Source organism: Erpetoichthys calabaricus, chromosome 4 (genome assembly GCF_900747795.2).
Source record: "Erpetoichthys calabaricus chromosome 4, fErpCal1.3, whole genome shotgun sequence".
NCBI classification, from domain to species: domain Eukaryota; kingdom Metazoa; phylum Chordata; class Cladistia; order Polypteriformes; family Polypteridae; genus Erpetoichthys; species Erpetoichthys calabaricus.
The window spans coordinates 154,928,219-154,939,298 of record NC_041397.2 but is presented as its reverse complement, the minus strand read 5'-3'; the positions used below and the strand labels follow the sequence as shown (position 1 = coordinate 154,939,298).

The following is an 11,080-nucleotide window of genomic DNA, read 5'->3' as shown; positions in this document are numbered from 1 at the left end:
TTTACATGCTCACTGACCTGTCGTTATTCACTAAGTGTTTCTTAAAGAGCTCTCCTCTTGCTCTAACCATAGCAATGTGCAGAGATTTTGGCAATACAGTGATCGCCACAGACAACACATTAAATTCAAATTATGACTGCTCTCTGAACATTTGCAATTCTCTTTTTCAATTATTTTATTTGAAGAAAATAATATAGCATACAATCAAACTAAACTTATACAACAAATGACTTCATAGCTGAACTAGAAAAAATAAGAAAGGAAAAACATCCATCCATCCATTGTCCAACCCGCTGAATCCGAACACAGGGTCACGGGGGTCTGCTGGAGCCAATCCCAGCCAACACAGGGCACAAGGCAGGAACCAATCCCAGGCAGGGTGCCAACCCACCGCAGAGGAAAAACATCAGAAAGTTAAAAAAGAAAGCAGGGACAAAAAAGACAAAACCTAACAAAACAGAATTCAACCCCTAATTTAGAGAAACAGAGGAGAGCCAAGAGCACGGACAAAATAGAAGAAAAAAGATAAAATGTCCTGTTCCTCCAATATAAATGCTTATTCTGAAATGGCATTAATTAAATCTTGTCATATTTTAAATGGTTTTGAAAAGATCCTCTGAGTGAGAATTTGATATTTTCAAATTTCAAACTATATAAGAAATATCACCTGGATGCACTAGGACACATCATCAATGATGTAACCTGAGGTCATCAGGCGTTTTGGGTCTCGCAACATCATACACCCTCGATCAGGCGACCCAGCTGGGGTTGATCAATCCCCAGCTTGTATCCCAGTAGCGATCCATGGATCACCCCTCTTCATCCAAAGCCACCTTGAGGCTTTCTCTGTGGCGTCACTTGCGGATTTAATGGCCCTCTTCTTGGCTGCTCCTGTTATGCCCAACCAAGTGAGGACTCTGCAGAGTGAGCGCCCTGCAAATCCTCTGCAGTCAATTTCTATGGGCTCATAGAGTACCCTCCAGCCTCTGACCCTGCACTCCTCCACCAGCTCCTGGTACTTTGCACATTTCCTCTCGTTAGCTTCCTCGATACGCTCTTCCCAGGGCACTGTCAGTTCCAGCATGATCAGCTGTTTTGGTGCCTCTGATGTAATGATTATGTCTGGCCGGAGTGTTGTTGTTATAATTTGCTGTGGGAACTTTAGCTGGTTTCCCAAGTCAGCCTGCAGCTGTCAGTCAGAGGCTGTGTGGAAGAGGTCTGTTATTACTGCCTTTGCCAGGGATTGCTCTCCTGCTTTAAACGAAGGTACTGTAACTGCCTTCTTTGGGCCATGGAGGAGTTTGCTTGTCTTGATGGATGCAGCCAAGCTTTTCAGCAACTGCCTTGAGCACCTTGTCATAGCAATCATCTGCCAGTGCCTTAGGGCAGCTGCTGAGTAGATGTTCTAGAGAGCCTCTTCCTGAACAAAGTAGGCAGGATGGTGTTCTCTCTCTTTCCCCAGACATGGAGGTTTGCTGGGCTTGGCAGGGCATCGTAGACCGCCTGCACCAGGAACTGGACACGAAAGAAATCTCCCTGCATGATGTCCAACTAGGTGATCTTTCGCTGGAGAGTACTCTCCCACCTTGTCCATGCACCCTGTTGCCGGAGTCCTACTGCCCTGCTCACTCTCTCTTCTTCACCCCTGCTTGGACCTCTTCCTGGAGTAGATGGATTCTCTCCTTGCCCTGGGCCTTGCCGACCTAGGTCTTTGGGAAGTAGCCCAGACCTGCTCTACCTGTTGCCACGGTGCCCACCAGAGCCTTCTTTCTCAGGCATGACTCTGCCACCTCCACAGCCTTCTCCGCCCTCCATTTCCAGCCTGTCCTCACCTCAATGCCAGCTGCTGACACCTTACTATCCTTGGAGTCCCTGTACTGTAGGGCTTCTCTGGTGCGTGCTACCATGAATTCTTCCGTGAGGCCGCTAAAAGGTAGCCGCAGGATGTTCCTTGATCCATACAGTGTTGCGCTGGTGAGGCTGCGTGGGAGTCCCAGCCACCTCCGAAGAAAGCTGCTGATCTTCTTTTCAAGGGACTCAACTGTTGAAAACGGGACTGCATATACCAGCAGAGGCCATAGGACCCGGGGCAGGATTGAGTGCTGATAGATCCAGGCTTTAAACCTACCAGGCAGGCCAGACCTATCAGCCTTGGTAAGCCATGTCCCAAGCCCCTGGGTGGATTTCTGAATAGCAGCTGTGTCTTTCAGACTTGAGTCAAAGACTTTCCCCAAACTCTTGACTGGCTGCTCTGTGATGGATGGGATGACTGTTCCCATGATAGCAAATCGGTACTTATCAATCACCTTACCCTTCTTTAGTACCATGGACCTTGACTTGGAAGGCTTACAACTCATCCTTGCCCATTTGACAAGTCTCTCAAGTCCTTGTAGGATCCACCTTCTCCCTGGGACCGATGTTGTCGTGATGGTTAGATCATCCGTATAGGCTCTTATTCGGGGGCTGTCGTACACCTGACTTAGTCAGGGGCCCTCTGCATTCTACTTCGGCTGCCTTGACCACCATATTCATAGCAAGGGCAAAAAGAATAATGGAGATGGTGCACCCTGTTATTATTCCCTTGCCAAGCCAATGCCAGTCTGATATTTCTGACCCAGAAGTGACCTTATCCTGAAATTGTTATAGTAAACCAGGATCAGATCCTTGATTTTCCTGGGAACATGGTGACGGTGTAGTGCGAGCTCAACCAGCTTGTGTGGTATAAACCCATAGGCATTGGCCAGTTCCAACCACAACACAGCAAGGTCGCCTCTGTTCTCATGAGCCTCTCTGATCAGCTGAGTTACCACACCTGTGTGATCCAGGCAGCCAGGGACTCCAGGAATCCCCCCCTTCTGGACAGAGGGGTTGATGTAGTTATTCTTGTGGAGGAACTCTGTCAGTCTTTTGGATACGATGCTGAAAAACACCTTTCCTTCAACACTCAGCAGGGAGATCATTCTGAACTGGTCGATGTTCCTGGAATTCTCCTCTTTAGGGACCCAAACTCCCTCAGCACACCTCCACTGCTCAGCGACTTTCCCTCTTCGCCAGATTACCTTCAAGTTCTTCCATAGGTGCTGGCAAAGCGCAGGGCAGCGCTTATAGGCAAGGTAGGGGTACGCCGCTCGGGCCTGGAGTGGAAGCTGATCAGGCTGCCTTGATGACCTCCTCAACCTCCTTCAGACTTGGCTCACCCAGCTTGAATGCTGTTATTGGGAGGCAGGGTTGATGAGGCCTTTGTTGGCATCGAGATCTTGATCCCTCCTAGGATTGCTCAATGTGTCCTGGAGGAAGCACTTCACTTCCTCCGATGAACACTCAAGACGCCCACTGTGCTTATCCCCTAGCAGTTGTTTCGTAACACCAAAGGGATTGGCAATAAAGGCCGCCTGCCTCCTCGCTCTCTCTCTTCCCCGCTTCCTGTGCCACTCTGCTCTGCAAAGGGTCAACAGCTTCATCCGCAGGATGTTCTGCAGTTCTGCCAATGCCTGCTTTTCCTCATCAGCAGCTGTCTTGTACTGCTTCTCGAGGGTATAGAATATTATTTACCCACTGACTAATAAAAGGTGGGATGGGATTCTTCCAGGTAAGCAAGATAAGTCTACATGCTAATAATGTGGTATAGACAATTACAATCAATTTGTCATTCTCCACTTTCAAACACAGCTCTTAATGGGTTAAAAGTGACTGTGACTTGAAGGCTGTCTGATAAGCATTCAAAGTTTTTTGTGACGCTGAAACTAGATTGCAATGCTCTCAAATTGGATTTTACTCTGGATACATTTTGGACAATTTTAAATGAAATAAATGTGATTGATGAAAGATTTTAAGTGAATGATTGAATGCTTTTTGCATATAGAGCCAGAGTGTACTCTATATATGGCTGCCTTCCACTCCCTTTCTGAGATATTCATTGAAGATCCTTTTCCCACTGTACTAGGGGCCTCATGTATAACTCTGTGCGTACAATTCACACTAAACCGTGGCATACAGTCCAAAACAGAAATGTGTGCGTACGCACAAAAAAAATTCAGATGCATAAAACTGTGTGTAAGCAAAGTTCCATGCATTTCCCTTTTATAAACCCTAATCAACGTGAATTTTAGCATACGTGCACATGCCCACAGCCCCATTCCCAACTCCTCCCAGAATTTCTCATATTTGAATATGCAAGACAATATAAATAGCCCCTTCCGTTCAGTGTTTTGTTAAAAGACAATGGTAAAAGCACATATAAAAAATAAGAATTAAAAAAAAAAAAAAAAGTGGTCAGACGTCAAAGTCAATGTGAAAAGCGAGTGTCTGAGAGCCATACGGAAGCGTATCAGGGCCACAGAGAAGAAATAAAAATAAGGACACAGTGAAGAAAAAAATGGCCTATGCCGAGATTAAACTCGAAATGTAAATCTCAACATTTCCACTTTAATCTCATAGTTTATTTTGTTGTTAAAGTAGAACATCGTAAACTTGATCTTAATTTACTAGTTTCTTACATCCCCATTGTAACTAAAGTAGCATGTTAAATGCTTTGCATACTATATGTTCCCTGACCCAGTTTTTAATTGCTACATGCTTCTTAAAACAGGCTTTCTCTTACACCAACATGAATGCACAGGCAGTGATCGCCACAGAGACTACATTACGTTGTGCAATTTTACAGTTGTAGTGTATGCTTACAGTAAGGTAATTGTAATTATAAGTACAAACAGTTTCTATTTGTAGCACTTGATGGACTGATTGAGTGTGTTTATAGCTCTTGGGATGAAACTGTTTCTGGGCCACGATGTCCGTACAAGAAAGGCTTTGAAGCGATTGCCAGAAGGGAGGAAGTTCAAATAGACTGGCATGCAGATGTTGGTGGCTTTCATGAGGCAGTGTGTGCTATAAATGTCCTCTAGGGCTGTAAGCTGTAATCCCTTGCGCTCTCAACACAACCTATGCACCTGTGATACCACACACAAATACAATCCTGTTTAATAAAATCCCTGTGTGCGTCCATGTGTCCGTGTGTGTGTGTGTCTTCTGGTGAAGTGCGCATGCGCAGGGCACGGTGCAACGCTTCAAAGCAGATGCTTCAAAGGCCACCTGAAGCGTCACACAAGACAAAGAGGGCGGGGACCTATAAAATATCGCGCGGCCGATCCAATTGGATTTACGGTAAATGAGGTAAGACCTAAAACATAACGCACGAAAAATACAATCAGGTACTGAGACGCGGAGACCAGCTTCCCCAAAGAGGTGGGATTAGTGTTTGTGTTGTGCAGGTGTTCACTCTTGAGGATGTCAGATTTGCGATTAACAAACTTGGCCCGGTAAAGTATAAAGTGTCAGTTGTTGAAGGAGTTTTCCTAAATATACAAATTTTTCATGATATTACAATATGATGACTTTTAAAAGTAGATTATTTTCGCGCACATAAAATACGTTGCTGGGGAGACGTCACACATACAATAATCAGCTGCACGCCAGCACAGATTAAAATACTAGCTGGGGAACTGCACAGTACTTGCTGGAGAGACGTATTACTGCGAAGGAGAAAAATAAAGGTACACAATACAGTGGACGCATATTACAGCCACATACAAGTCAGGATTACTGTAACAGAAAATAGATGGTCCCCTTGCCATTTAATATAGACTGTTCCTACTAATGTTTATGCACTACTGTTCTAGCGCCCCGTTATTGTAATGGGCTTAATGTCTAGTACACAATAATGAAAATACTCTCTTTGGTGCACTGAGAGTAACAACGCTAACACAGCTGTGGTATTTGGAATAGTTTGGCCATTCCATGCATCGTTATATTGTTACAGAATGGTTACAATCAAGTGTCTTAAATTAGTAAACGATACGCAATTAATTTTAATGCATCTGATACAGCCTGCGTCAAGGATGTAAATCTAAAAAAGACCACAGAAACAGTAGCACAGCTTTGATGCTGGGTGCAAAACCGAGCAGAAAATGCATACAATAGTATGAGGCTACCGTGAAAGTATGTGTGGCCTTACTCCAAGTTTAGGTTTTTTACAACTTGAAATGAGCATGGAAATGGGCGGTATACAACATTTTTTGTGCATGCATACCATTTATACACGAAGCCACAGATTTTTGAAAGGAAGCGATTTTGAGATGTTTTCATATATTGTTGAGATGATGTTGTGTCTTCAGGACTGATCAGTATATCTTCTAGAAGGAGCTGGTTGGGAGATGTGGAAAATTGGGAAGATTTAGCAAAATTTCTGATTTGAAAGTAGTAGAAAAATTGTGCTGCTGGGAAGCTGATTTTGAAATGTAATTGTTCACAAGAATCTTAAAACATTATCTACTATATACAATTCTCCAAGTACTTTAATCCAAGAAGTTTTCCAAAGATTAAATACTGTGTAAATTAGAGAGGGTTGAAAAAGGTGACTATTATGTAGAGGAGCAACACATTAAAGCTTCTTTGCCTTGAAGTACATCCTGCATTGGTTCCATATTCTAAGTGATTGATGGACAATTGGAATTGAAGGAATATTGACAATAATTAGTATTTACAGTGGCACAAAGTAGGGCATATAAAGAAGTACAGAAAGATTTTATTTCCACTGCAGATCAGGCAGGGGTACTCATATATGCTGTAAATGGTGCATAGTCACAAAAATGTTGTGTATGCCCGTTTCCACACTCACATCGTGATGTATAAAAACTAAACTTGGTGTAAAGCCATGCACATTTTCATGTCAACTCAATTCCTTACATACGCAAGTTCTCTGTTGTGTTTTGCAAACTGGCGGCACCCAGTGTCAAAGCAGTGCTAATGTTCCTGTGTGGTTTCCTTTTCTTTTTAAGATCCACTTCCCTGACAAGGCTTTATCAAATACACTGAAATTAACTGCATATCGTTTATTAGTTTAAGGCATCTGATTGTAATCAGCCCATAACTATACAATGGTGTATGGAATGAACTATTCAAAATAGCATTGTGCTTTAGTGTTGTCACTCTCAGTGTACCACTTAGAGTATTTAACCCACTGTATCTGAGTATGGAATCACAACTTATAAGTACAATCACCTCACTGTAACTTGCACTACAGTTCTAATGTTGCACAACCTGAGACACTTTTATAAAGCGCATATTTACATACAATGACAACAGGCTTCTAAGTTGATTTAGATTTCCAGGTGCTATCTTCTTAGAGCTCTTAATATCACTTTTAAGATGAAATGTTGTAAAGTATGTATATTACATTTTACAGATACATTTTTAACTTCATTTAAATAATGTATATTGTTAATAATTAAACATGTGAGGACACGGTGGCGCAGTAGTGGTGCTTGCTAGGATTGCCGCGACCCTGGATGGATAGATGAATGGAATAATTAAACATGTACTACAAAAATATTTCAATGTTCCATAAAAGGTTTGAAAAATCGGTACTCTAAGCTTACAGATAGCTTGACATCTATTACAGAGCTGATTGTGTGTCGATTGGTTACTTGAAGAAAGAAAAGGAAGGATAGAAATTGGGGGTTAGTACGTTTGATAGAGACAGTACTGCTGCAATAAATTATTTCATAGAAGGTTGGCGCAGCAAGCATCTTGTTGGAGGCAGGAACAATCTCTGGACGGAGTGCCAACTTGTCGCTACCACTGCACCACCGTGTCCCCATGTTTAATATATGCTTTAATTCCTATCATTATGAAAATGATATCAAGTATATATCTTAGTATTTAAATTATTCAGAGAGCTGAAATATCATGAATGTAATGTATTCTGTGTCCTGTTGGCGGAAGAGAAAGCCCGTTTAAGAAGAATGTAGTGATTCATACACATAAAGTACATAGAAGAACACATAGAATAGAAAGCATTTAATGTGCGGTTTTAGATAGATAGATACTTTATTAATCCCAAGGGGAAATTCACATACTCTATTTAGTTATGATGGTATTTGAGAAACTAGTAAATTAAACAATTTTAAGATGAAGTTTATGATGTTCTACTTTAATGACAAAATAAACTATGTAATTAAAGTGGAAATTTTGAAATTAAAGTTGACATTTGGACAATTTTTTCCACTGTGTCCATATTTGTTTTTCTTTTTTCTGTACCCTAATACGCTTCCATATGACACTCAGACAGGGGGCTACGAGTTGCCTTTTCACGGTGACTTTGATATCTAACCACTTGCAGTGTGTGACTTTCTGAACTTGAATTTCAAGTTTCTCCGCCACTGTGTCATTTGATCAACTTCCATTTGTTGTTTATATCACTGCTTAAACCAACAAATAGTACGTTTTTCCTTGGCCCTACTTCGTATTCACTGAAATTCCTCTATTTTCCCCTGTGCTTTTGCCATTATCTTTCCACAGAATGCAAAACATAAGGTGCTATTTATATTGATTTGCATATTCAAAGAGGCATAATTCTAGGAGGAGTCAGTGTGGAGCAGCAGGCGCATGCATAAGCATTACTTTTCACGCTGACAGGATTTATGTAGTGGAAGAATGTGGAAGTTGGCGAAAGAACACAGATTTATGCATCTGGATTTTTTTGTGTGTACGCACATTTCTGCTTTTGTCCATACACCATTTTTTAGTGTGTATTCCACGCACAGTGTTATGAATGAGATGCCAGGTCTTTATAGCTTCTATATTTACCACCCAGTAATAAAACTGAAAGTTAAGTAGTGCCATGCCACCTTCTGCTTTAGGTTTTTAGAGTTGCCTTTTGAATGTGTGGACTTCTCAAATTCCAGATAAATGAGGTTATAATTGAGTCTAGTTTCTTAAAGAACAATTTGTTAATGTTTATAGGGGAGCTCTGAAATAGAATATTGCTATTCTAACAAAGGGTTCATCTTGAAAATGATTCTGCCTGTTAATGTGAGATGGAGAGTAGACCATCTGTTAACATCTTGTTTGATTCTTGATTCTTTCCAAGCTGATAGAAAAATTGAGCTGTATATTTATTTGTGATGTTTACCCAAAGATATTTAGACTATTCTGATAAAATGACTGGATAGATGTCCAATCTAGTATGGTGTGCTAGAGTTCACTGGAAAAAGCATAGTTTTATTCAAACTAACTTTGAGTCAAGATATCTTTTGAAAATCTGCTAGTGCATTAAGGACTACTTGTAATGCTAAAGATGTTTGTGAGTGATATATACAGTATCATTTCATCAGCTTATAATGATATTTTCTTTTCAAGTCCTTCTCTGATAATCCACTTTATCTTCAATGCATTTCGAAACTAAATGACCAATGTCTCACGTTCTAGTTTGAAATAGTTTGAGATCATGTTGTTAATACAGACTGAGGCTTCTGGACTGGTATAAAGTAATTTTGTCCATGCAAATATATTTGGGCCAAATCAAAATTTGTGCAATGTCACACTATAGGAACTCCCACTTGACTCAGTAGTCTCCCAAAATAAAGTAGTCAGTTGTATTCCTAAATAAAGAAAATATGATGAGGAAGAAACTATACAAAACAAAGGAAAATGAATCCCAAAATTATTTACGAAGAAAAAAGTTAGTGTATATAAAAAAATGCACTACAAACCCTTAGACTTACATAGCTATACCATACTCACTCTACCCACAACTAGAGGGAGGAAGTGCGTTTATATCGAGTAAAGAAACTTTCAGCCAATCCTGCATCCTGCTGCTCTTTTTGCCCTATAGTGGCTGTCACAACTGTGTATGTGCATAATAAATAGCACAGTAGCCTCACGTGCACGCGAGCGAGCACAAGCGCACCGTTGACGTGCTGCCACTGGACAAGCCCACTCCTTCTCCGGAGTAAGTTACTTTTTTATAACTTTTTCTCAGGATCCCCTTTTCAAACACAAATGCATGCATGCTTGAACTATACGCTCCATACTTCTTACTTTGTTAACAGCAGGTGGCTAATGAGATGCTTGCCTTTTTGACTGGGCATGTGTGCCTTTCAGTAAGCCCATCCTGGATGTGTGCCTGCCTAGCTGCTGGCACCACACAGCGCAGTCCTGCCAAGGTGAAAATTAAAATGTTTGTGGAAGCGCACAGCGCATTTCGACAGATTAAAAAGGTAAGTGCTTTTTTTTTAACTACATGCAAGTCGTTTTTACACTGCTCTTAGAACTTTTCCTTTAAATTGGTAATGCCTGGCAGGTGGATTACCACACAAAGTAGCCTGTAGCTATGTATACATCTGAGCCAACTTGACAGTGTGAAAAGGGAAGAAACAGCTTGTTGGGGGGTGGCAATGAGGTGTTAGCAGGTATCCTCGTTATGGCTTTGTGGCTGAAGAACAAAACACATGGTATAAACATGGCTACTGTATGGAAAATGTACTGCTGCTGCCTTTGTATTTCTTCATTGTATTGCATTATACTAGAGTTATTCCATATATATTTGAGAAGTCTTCACACAGTGCCCGGTGTGTTTGAGTGTGAAAATTGTTAATGAAAAGTAGAAATTAATTACTTCATATAAGGATACGAAGATAATTTACAAATTTCTGCCAGGCTCTCCTAGTGGTTAATATGTCCCCAAAAGAGAGTAAAATGGGTTATGATGTGCAGGATTATTGTCATTATTGTATCATTTTCATCCATCCATCCATCTGTCCACCCAGTTTTTTAACCTGCTTATGCAGGACACAGGCACAGGGAGGCTGGAGCCTATCCCAGCAAACACCTGGACAGGTGCCAGTCCATCGCAGAGTGCACAGACACACAAAGACAATAGGGCTAATTTAACAACACCAATTCATCTAACCTACATGTCTTTGGACTATGGAAGGAAACTGGAGGAAACTGACTCACTGCTTTCAATCAACTTGTGATGTTTTGTCATAGGTGACATCAGGGGTGGGCTTGACTAAGTAATACTTTGTCCTCACTTGTAAAGTGGTTGATTATGAAGGGTTTTGGGAAATGCATAAAAATGTAGCTTGTACTTTAAGTCCATGGATCATAAAGTTGCCCATTAATCGCTAAGATTCATTGTTTTCAGGAAACATACCCTTGTTCTTTTGACAACTGGACAATAATCACCGAAAAGTGTAATGAAGAATATCACAGAGAAGTTTATGGTGTTTGATAATACTAT

General features: G+C 41.2%; 1 pseudogene; it reads right to left on the bottom strand.

Annotated features, from left to right (window-relative positions):
• Positions 1 to 668: 668 nt before the first annotated feature.
• Positions 669 to 11,080, bottom strand: part of LOC127527548 (uncharacterized) — a 120,997-nt pseudogene continuing 110,585 nt past the window's right edge.